We start from the raw sequence: 10,415 nt of genomic DNA on the forward strand, positions 1-10,415 counted from the left end.
TTGTACCTGAATCACCAGCTACCCCAGGTGGTTTGCACCCGAATCACCAGCTACCCCAGGTGGTTTTCACCCGAACCACAAGCTACCCCAGGTGGTTTGTACCTGAATCACCAGCTACCCCAGGTGGTTTGCACCCGAATCACCAGCTACCCCAGGTGGTTTGCACCCGAATCACCAGCTACCCCAGGTGGTTTGTACCTGAATCACCAGCTACCCCAGGTGGTTTGTACCCGAATCACCAGCTACCCCAGGTGGTTTGTACCCGAATCACCAGCTACCCCAGGTGGTTTGTACCTGAATCACCAGCTACCCCAGGTGGTTTGTACCCGAACCACCAGCAACCCCAGGTGGTTTGTACCCGAATCACCAGCTACCCCAGGTGGTTTGTACCCGAACCACCAGCTACCCCAGGTGGTTTGCACCCGAACCACAAGCTACCCCAGGTGGTTTGTACCTGAATCACCAGCTACCCCAGGTGGTTTGCACCCGAATCACCAGCTACCCCAGGTGGTTTTCACCCGAACCACAAGCTACCCCAGGTGGTTTGTACCTGAATCACCAGCTACCCCAGGTGGTTTGCACCCGAATCACCAGCTACCCCAGGTGGTTTGCACCCGAATCACCAGCTACCCCAGGTGGTTTGTACCTGAATCACCAGCTACCCCAGGTGGTTTGTACCCGAATCACCAGCTACCCCAGGTGGTTTGTACCCGAATCACCAGCTACCCCAGGTGGTTTGTACCTGAATCACCAGCTACCCCAGGTGGTTTGTACCCGAACCACCAGCAACCCCAGGTGGTTTGTACCCGAACCACCAGCTACCCCAGGTGGTTTGTACCCGAACCACCAGCTACCCCAGGTGGTTTGTGCCTGAATCACCAGCTACCCCAGGTGGTTTGTACCTGAATCACCAGCTACCCCAGGTGGTTTGTACCTAAATCACCAGCTACCCCAGGTGGTTTGTACCTGATACCCGCCGGACACTTGTCACCATCCATGTTGTTCTATGTAAATGCAGAACCATTGCTGTGATTAAATAAAAACGGATCATTTGCACATTATACCGACCAAGGAACCAGTTTATATTGCAGTTATCCATCCATCCATCCGGCCATCCAGCCAGCCATCCATCCAGCCAGCCAGCCAGCCAGCCATCCATCCAGCCAGCCATCCATCCAGCCAGCCAGCCAGCCAGCCAGCCATCCATCCAGCTAGCCAACCAGCCAGCCATCCATCCATCCATCCAGCCATCCATCCATCCATCCATCCAGCCATCCATCCATCCAGCTAGCCAACCAGCCAGCCAGCCAGCCATCCATCCATCCATCCATCCATCCATCCAGCCAGCCAGCCAGCCATCCATCCATCCATCCATCCAGCCAACCAGCCAGCCATCCATCCATCCAGCCAGCCATCCATCCATCCATCCATCCATTATCCAAACCCCTTATCCTGCTCTCAGGGTCACGGGGAAGCTGGAGCCTATCCCAACACATACACATACCCACGTCCGCCTTCCCACCCGCAGACACGGCCAGTTGTGTCTGTAGAGGGACGCCCGACCAACCCAGGGAACCCAGGGATTCGAACCCGTGATCCCCGTGTTGGTAGGCAATAGAGTGCACCACCTCGCCACCCGGACGCCCCTCAGTCTGTTTTTGTACTCCAAAGTATTTTGTGTCCCAGTCTCAGCGTGTCCATAGCTACTGTCAGTGGTTTCCGTCCCCTTTCTGATGGAGCAGTCCAGCGGTGCGGAGCACTAAGACCTGGAACCCAATCTGAACACAAGTACTTCCTGTTTTACCGGTACGCACTCTCACCACACTGAGCTCCTGGGGTATGGAGGAGGGTGGCCGGAACGGGCGGTGTTGGCGTGTGGATGAGGTCTGCGGAGCAGCTCCCTGTGAAAGGCGGTGCAGACAGAAGACCAGAGAGCTCGGGAGGGTCTGGAGACGCCAGCTGACCGTCCCTCACGTGCATGGGAGCCACATGAGATGCAGGTCCGCATGTGATCCCCGACAGTTGGAGGGGTTGAGGAGGAAACGGGTTCTGTTGGGGGGGGGGGGGGGGGGGGGGTTGGCCAGCTGCAGGAAGGAGGCGAGTTGGTGGTGTTGAAGGAGCCCAGGTCCGACAAGGCTTCTTGAAAGGCCGGCAGGAAGAACGTGGTGTCTTTATGGACGGTCAGATCGGGGGTTGTACCGGTCAGTTGTCGGAGCGGTGCTGGAGGATTTGGTGAGTTGGACCTGGGTAGCAGGTGATCTGCAGGGACCGTGGTTTACCAGCAGGACCGGGGAGGGGGGAGGGGGGGGGGGAGACGTGTGAGTTAAATCGGGTTTCGTAGTCGTGGGAAAGCAGGTGTGGTATGAACAAGAGGGGGTCTGAGACGTCACTAGAGAGAGTCCTCCTTCCAGTCCACCTCCACCTGTAGTCAACCACTGACTGACTCTGTCGGCACAAGGAGCGCCGAGGCCTCCGGCTGCTGGGTCGCTGTCAGAACCGGGTTGGGTTCCTCTTAACCCTGACACGTGTCTCCTGTCTGGGGATGTTATTCAGTTACTGTTTGTCGTGTGTTGTATATTGATTTGGCTCTGAGGCCGGAGGGGGGAGGTTAGGAGAGAGCCGGTGGGGGTGGAGGGTGGAGGTGGAGGGTGGGGGTGGGGGTGCACGTGTTGTTAGTTTGTGAAGGTTAAAATCTGCAGTGTAATGTGTTGCATAATGAGGCTGACACAGTGACGAACCAATAAAGACACGGTTTGAAGCTGCTGCAGCAGCGAGTCGCTGCCGTCGGGTGGACATTAATTATTAAGACGTGTCGTCATGGAAATGTTGCCTCGTTGTTTTAGTGTTGCCTCATTAATTAAGATCGATTCCTTTCCATTAGATTTAACATGCCTGCTTTATTTATTTATTTGTAGTTTTTGCAATCCCTCAATGTCTCAGTCCAAGTTTAACATGGCCTGAACAGGAGTGGGTTGCTTTTCATACAGCAGTAATAATAATAATAACAATAATAATGATAATTATCATTATTATCATTATTATGATTTTAATAATTAATAATGTGTGGTCTTAGCTGCATGACAAAAACTATAATTCAGATAAGAAACAGATTGTACCTCATTAAAGTTCATGAACACATGTGCGATTTAGTGTTTGGTAAATATGTAAATTACCAGGCGTTCTAATGACTAATTTAGGAGAAGAAGCCTCGAGCCTCGTTGTTTCAGGGTCTTCTAGTTGCCACGTGATCAGCTCTGCTTTTGAACAGCAAACAAACGTGTTGGTGAAGTCATGGAAGTCTGGCTGCTGTCACCCAGCTGCCTGCTGCATGTCTCACGTCTACTTCCACCACGTCCCACCGCGTCCAACCCCGTCCCACCGTGTCTCACCCCGTCCCACCGTGTCCCACCGCGTCCCACCCCGTCCCACCGTGTCCCACCATGTCTCACCCCGTCCCACCGTGTCCCCCACCACGTCCCACCGTGTCTCACCGTGTCTCACCGTGTCCCACCCCGTCCTACCGCATCCCACCGTGTCCCACCGCGTCCCACCTTGTCCCACCCCGTCCCACCGCATCCCACCGTGTCTCACCCCGTCCCACCCCATCCCACCGCGTCCAACCGTGTCCCACCGCGTCCCACAGTGTCCCACCCCGTCCCACCGTGTCTCACCGTGTCCCACCCCATCCTACCGCATCCCACCGTGTCCCACCGCGTCCCACCGTGTCCCACCCCGTCCCACCGCGTCCAACCGTGTCCCACCGCGTCCCACAGTGTCCCACCGCGTCCCACCGTGTCTCACCGTGTCCCACCCCGTCCTACCGCGTCCCACCGCGTCCCACCCCGTCCCACCCCGTCCAACCGTGTCCCACCGCGTCCAACCGTGTCCCACCGCGTCCCACAGTGTCCCACCGCGTCCCACCGTGTCTCACCGTGTCCCACCCCGTCCTACCGCGTCCCACCGCGTCCCACCCCGTCCAACCGTGTCCCACCGCGTCCCACAGTGTCCCACCGTGTCCCACCCCGTCCCACCGCGTCCCACCGTGTCCCACCGCGTCCTACCGCGTCCCACCGCGTCCCACCCCGTCCCACCGCGTCCCACCGTGTCCCACCGCGTCACACCGCGTCACACCCCGTCCCACCCCGTCCCACCGCGTCCCACCGTGTCCCACCGGGTCCCACCACGTCCCACCCCGTCCCACCGCGTCCCACCGTGTCCCACCGCGTCCCACCGTGTCCCACCGCGTCCCACTGCGTCCCAACGCGTCTCACCGTGTCCCACCGCGTCCCACCGCATCCCACAGTGTCCCACCCCGTCCCACCGCGTCCCACAGTGTCCCACCGTGTCCCACCACGTCCCACCGCATCCCACCGCATCCCACCGTGTCCCACCGTGTCTCACCGTGTCCCACCGCGTCCCACCGCATCCCACAGTGTCCCACCCCGTCCCACCGTGTCCCACCGCGTCCCACCGCATCCCACAGTGTCCCACCGCGTTCCACCGTGTCCCACCGCGTCACACATAGTCCCACCGCGCCATCGGAGCCACATGTGAAAAGGACATTTAGGTGTTGTCCACCTCAACGCGTTGCTTGTTGCAGTTGGGAGAATATTCTGTCACACAGACGGTGTGTAGGAGTTGCCAGCTTTTTAGGTTTTGGGGTTTTTGGTCCATTCTCATGAAGCCCACACACAAGTCCACACACACTCCATGCTAGATGTGTTTATAACACATATACATATATATTATTATCATTATTATCATTATTATTATTGTTATTATTATACATTAGTATTATTGTGAGTATTGTGTGACTGTGATTATTTGTGAGACAAGTGTATTTATGTGATTTGTGATTATTTGTGAGCTTATTATGATTTCAATAATTATATTGTGGTTATTTTTTGTATGGTTGCTTGTTTTGATTTGTCGAGTCTGGTGTAGAGGATTTGTTTCCTGTGCCAGAAAAAGTTTAATTAAATTTCATTAGATTAAATATAGGCTCAATGTTGGCAGCAAGGACCAATTAATAAAAACTCTGTAAACTCCTCCAATACCCACTAAAACTGTCGAGGGAAGATTTAGATTATATTATATAATATCATATTGTATTATATTACATTACATTATATTATATTACTTTACATTACATAATATTATATTATATTACTTTACATTACATTATATTATATTACTTTACATTATATTATATTACTTTACATTATATTACATTACTTTACATTACATTATATTATATTACATTATATTATATTACTTTACATTACATAATATTATATTATATTACATTATATTATATTATAGTACTTTACATTACATTATATTATATGATATAGATCATTTCATACACAAAGACAAAGACATGAAATATGAGCTGCACAAGATAAAATGAAATGTAAAAATTTAATGAATAAAATTAATGAAAAAAGACAGAATATACAAATAAATAAAACTGAGTTAAAGTGCAGGATCAAAGTGAAACAGTTGTCAAATTGCAGCTGTCATTTAGCTGAAGATCAGCTGCAAACATAAACGTTTTTCCCTAGTTTTAGTTTAGGTTTTTCTGTTTTAACCCTTGGAATAGTTAGCAGACCATTCTGCAGGACATGCCCACCCCACAAAATACCCACCACATACACCCCTCATTCCCACATACAGCCAGAGCTAGAAAATAAACAGAATACATACATAATACACAGAAGAGAACACCTGTCTGATGCTCGTCCACATAAAGGTGGCGAGGAGTCAGAGTTCCTGCAACCGATGTACCACATAATGTCCCCCGCTCCTAACGTGGTACTTTTATACCCTGTAATGTAGCTGTAAACCACACGGTGGCGACAATACTGGTTCAGAGCCGTCATAAATCAAGCCATGCCATCCGTAGTCATGCAGACTCTAGAGTCTAGGCCAGGCCCTCCGAGCTTGGCTTCTATTCACAAACATAATGTCCCCCCCCCCCCCTAAACACTGAGTTTGGAATAACAAACTCAGGGTGTTCGAACACAGACGTGTATTTCTGACCGTCGGGTTAATAACAGCATCCTGCGGGTTTCTCACAGGAACTCTTTAAGGAAGCACGACATTCCGGTCACTCCTCGGGAGTTTGCGGTAGCTGGTGACGCCATTGCTTCAGCCTCGGCAGGATTGTTGCGAGGCAGTGATATGTCATGAAATTCCTGTCAAGATGATGCTAAATGGGATGGACATTAAGGAAGAACATTGTAATTATAGATGCTATATTAGGGATGGGCTTATTAATTACATGACTCCTCGTGCAAAACATTTTGGAATTCTCCATTTGAAAACATTGACTGGTACCATGTCGTACGGACCTTTAATGCTACGTGTTGTGTCACCAACAAAGCTAAAGATCTTTATTTTATAATTTCATAAACCAGATTAGCCATGACCCACCAGCTAGACCAAGCCAGACTAGAGGCAGATTTACAGGATCGACATCACCAAAAGGAAGCAGCTGCTGCTTATATTATTATTATTATTATTATTGTTCATTCATCATCAGCCGCTTCTCTGGGGTCGTCAGGGTATATTATTATTATTATTATTATTATTATTCATTCATTCATCATCAGCCGCTTCTCTGGGGTCGTCAGGGTATATTATTATTATTATTATTATTCATTCATTCATCATCAGCCCCTTCTCTGGGGTCGTCAGGGTATATTATTGTTATTATTATTATTATTATTATTATTCATTCATCATCAGCCGCTTCTCTGGGGTCGTCAGGGTATATTATTATTATTATTATTATTCATTCATTCATCATCAGCCCCTTCTCTGGGGTCGTCAGGGTATATTATTATTATTATTATTATTATTATTCATTCATTCATCATCAGCCCCTTCTCTGGTGTCGTCAGGATATATTATTATTATTATTATTATTATTATTCATTCATTCATCATCAGCCCCTTCTCTGGGGTCAGGGTATATTATTATTAATATTATTATTATTCATTCATTCATCATCAGCCCCTTCTCTGGGGTCAGGGTATATTATTATTATTATTATTATTATTCATTCATTCATCATCAGCCGCTTCTCTGGGGTCAGGGTATATTATTATTATTTTTATTATTATTATTATTATTTCTTTCCTGTTTCCTGTTTTACATCCTGTAGAGCCGGGTCCAAACTATGGACCTGAGGCACTATAGGGCAGATGTCACTTGATTGACAGTACTCGTCGTTATATTTGGGTTATTATTATTTCTTCTTCTTCTTCTTATTGTTCTTCTTCTTCTTCATAATATTATAAAAGATGTGTATTTATAAGCTTGTTTTATTTTACTTGTTTTATTGTCCTCATATGCAGCTCCTCTTGCTTTTATATTTCCTTCCCAAAATTGTTAAACTTTCAAACTGTTTTTAAATTGTTCTGTAATCATTGCTTGTCTTCCATTTTTTTCTTTGTCTTGTAAAGCATTTGGTGACTTTGTTTTGAACAGTGTAACATAAAGTTATTATTATCATGATCATTATTTCAAAACAATTCATCTTGTTTATTCAACAAATCAGACACTTAAAAAAATACAAACGTGACGTAGACGTAAACGTGTTTTTTGTGATCATGCTGTTGAAACAAAGTTACGCTTATTTTATGAATGTTTATGTTGAAACAAAGTTACACTTATTTTATGAATGTTTATGTTGAAACAACGTTACACTTATTTTATGAGTGTTTATGTTGAAACAAAGTTACACTTATTTTATGAATGTTTATGTTGAAACAAAGTTACACTTATTTTATGAATGTTTATGTTGAAACAACGTTACACTTATTTTATGAATGTTTATGTTGAAACAAAGTTACACTTATTTTATGAATGTTTATGCTGAAACAACGTTACACTTATTTTATGAATGTTTATGTGTGAATCTTTTCTGGCTTGAGGTTGAGAAAGAGCAGGTGGTATTAAAGTTTATTTGGAGAAAGAGGATATTTTATTTTTCTATGAAAAAACAGGGATAGTAAGTGTTTTGTTAAATTTATTTCATATGGTAAAGTTGATATTCCCAAATGCAGATGGTCAGGTAAAAACCACATATTGTTCAAGTCAAGATGGAACTGGAGCATTATTTCAAATCTTTGCGAAATGTTAAAAACAAAAAAAAAAAGGCCATTAAGGCTTTGTAAATATGTGATGCCTTGAATATGTGTGTTTCTTTCACTGTCCCCTGCTGTGTTGTGTATTATTGTCTTTTTGTTTTATATTTTTATGTTCGCTTCGTAATGTTCTCCTGAATTGGGTTTGTTGAACAAAGATCTAGACTGTATTCCAAAGTAAGGCAGCTTATGAATGAGTCTCACATCCACGCAGGTGAAAAAACACAAAAACAAACAAAACAAACACCCTGTCCGCCAGATCAGACAAGAACAATCAACACAGCATCACGTGGCTGATTCACCATATAGAGTCATCCATCCATCCATCCATCCATCCATCCATCCATCCATCCATCCATCCATCCATCCATCCATCCATCCATCCATCCATCCATCCATCCATCCATCCCTCCATTATCTAAACTGCTTATCCTGCTCAGGGCGCGAGGGTAGAGTCATACATTCCTAATAAAGTATTAGTCAAGCTGAAACAACATCACCTGGGAGAGATGGGCCTCTGGCTTGCTGTTGAATCATCTCGAGTGGGGAGGTGCTGCTGGCTTGCTGTTGAATCATCTCGAGTGGGGAGGTGCTGCTGGCTTGCTGTTGAATCATCTCGAGTGGGGAGGTGCTGCTGGGAGACGGCCTCCGCGGTCTCCGCAGAGTTGAAAATGTGCTCCTTGTTTAGGATGATTTGGAGAAGCGCTTGGCATAGCATGCCAAACTCAACTTCCTGTTTGTAGAGGAAGTCCCCTGACTGGGGTGAATGTTGCTCGCTTCTTCGCCTCCCCTGTGCTGAAATCATCGTAGATCTTAATTCTGGGTCCTTTGTAGGAAGAGTCCTTACAAGATGTCTATGAATGTTCTCATTCATCCAGGTCATGGTTGTCCAAAGGAGTTGAATCAAGTGCAACTGGGCTTGGTATATATCCGTGAAGACGTTTCGCCTCTCATCCAAGAGGCTTCCTCAGTTCGTGCCTTTCTGACTAGACCAAGCTAGTCTGACTGGTTGGTGATGAGGCTCAGAATTTATCCTCTAGGAGTCGTTATCAGACCTATAGATGTCCATGGCTCTTTGTGTCCCGATGTTTACCAACGCCCGTCGCTAACAGAGCCATAGATATGCGTGGCTCTTTTGTGTACCGATGTTTGGCCGCGCCCGTTGCCATCGGAGCTGTTGATTTGCATTTGTTTAGCAGCGACGGTCGTTGGGGGTGTTGGTTTCGCCTTCATTGTTCAGTGGTCATGAGGGTCGTTGGAGAAGACACACTCCTTCCAGGACAGCAACGTACACATTTTGGACAGAGAAGATAGAAGATTTGAAAGAGGGGTGAAGGAAGCCATCTATGCCAAACTGGAAAAACCATCCCTCAACAGAGGAGGAGGTCTGCGACGCCACCTATCTCCCACTTACAATGCCGTCCTTTCATCTCTAGCCAGGAGACTCAAGAAGCCTAGCCTCCAAGAACAACAGTCGCTCACTAACGGCTCCAACGACCCTCATGACCACTGAACAATGAAGTCGAAACTAACACCCCCAACCACCGTCGCTGCTAAACAAATGCAAATCCATAGCTCCGATAACGACGGGCGCGGCCAAACATCGGTACACAAAAGAGCCACTCATATCTATGGCTCTGACAACGACTCCTAGAGGATAAATTCTGAGTCTCATCAGCAGCCAGTCAGACTAGCTTGGTCTAGTCAGAAAGGCACGAACTGAGGAAGCCTCTTGGATGAGAGGCGAAACGTCTTCACGGATATATACCAAGTCCAGTTGCACTTGATTCAACTCCTTTGGAGAAGTCCTTACAAGACTTTGCCCACTTCAAAACAGTCTCCTTCTGATACGCCGGTGGAACGTAATGTAACCGGTTATTTTCTTGCCCGGTGTGGGATTCGATACTGGGCGTACTGCACCACAAGGCGACATCGCTAACCGCTCGGCTAAAGGGTCAGACCCGTTAGCTAGGGACTAACGTGTCTTATTAGTAGTTTACAGTCGTCACCCTCCCCGGAAGCGCGCCCTCGCGCTTTGTTCTTCCCGCGCTCCGAAGAGACTTCTGAGGATCTGCACACTTCCGGATCCCACCGCTGCCACCAATGTAACCGGTTATTTTCTTGCCCGGTGCGGGATTCGATACGAGGTGTACTGCCCCACAAGGCGACATCACTAACTGCTCGGCTAAAGGGTCAGACCCGTTAGCTAGGGGCTAACGTGTCTTATTAGTAGTTTACAGTAACAACAACAGGTCGTGGAG

The sequence above is a fragment of the Lampris incognitus genome, chromosome 12 (assembly GCF_029633865.1).
Source record: "Lampris incognitus isolate fLamInc1 chromosome 12, fLamInc1.hap2, whole genome shotgun sequence".
NCBI lineage: Eukaryota > Metazoa > Chordata > Actinopteri > Lampriformes > Lampridae > Lampris > Lampris incognitus.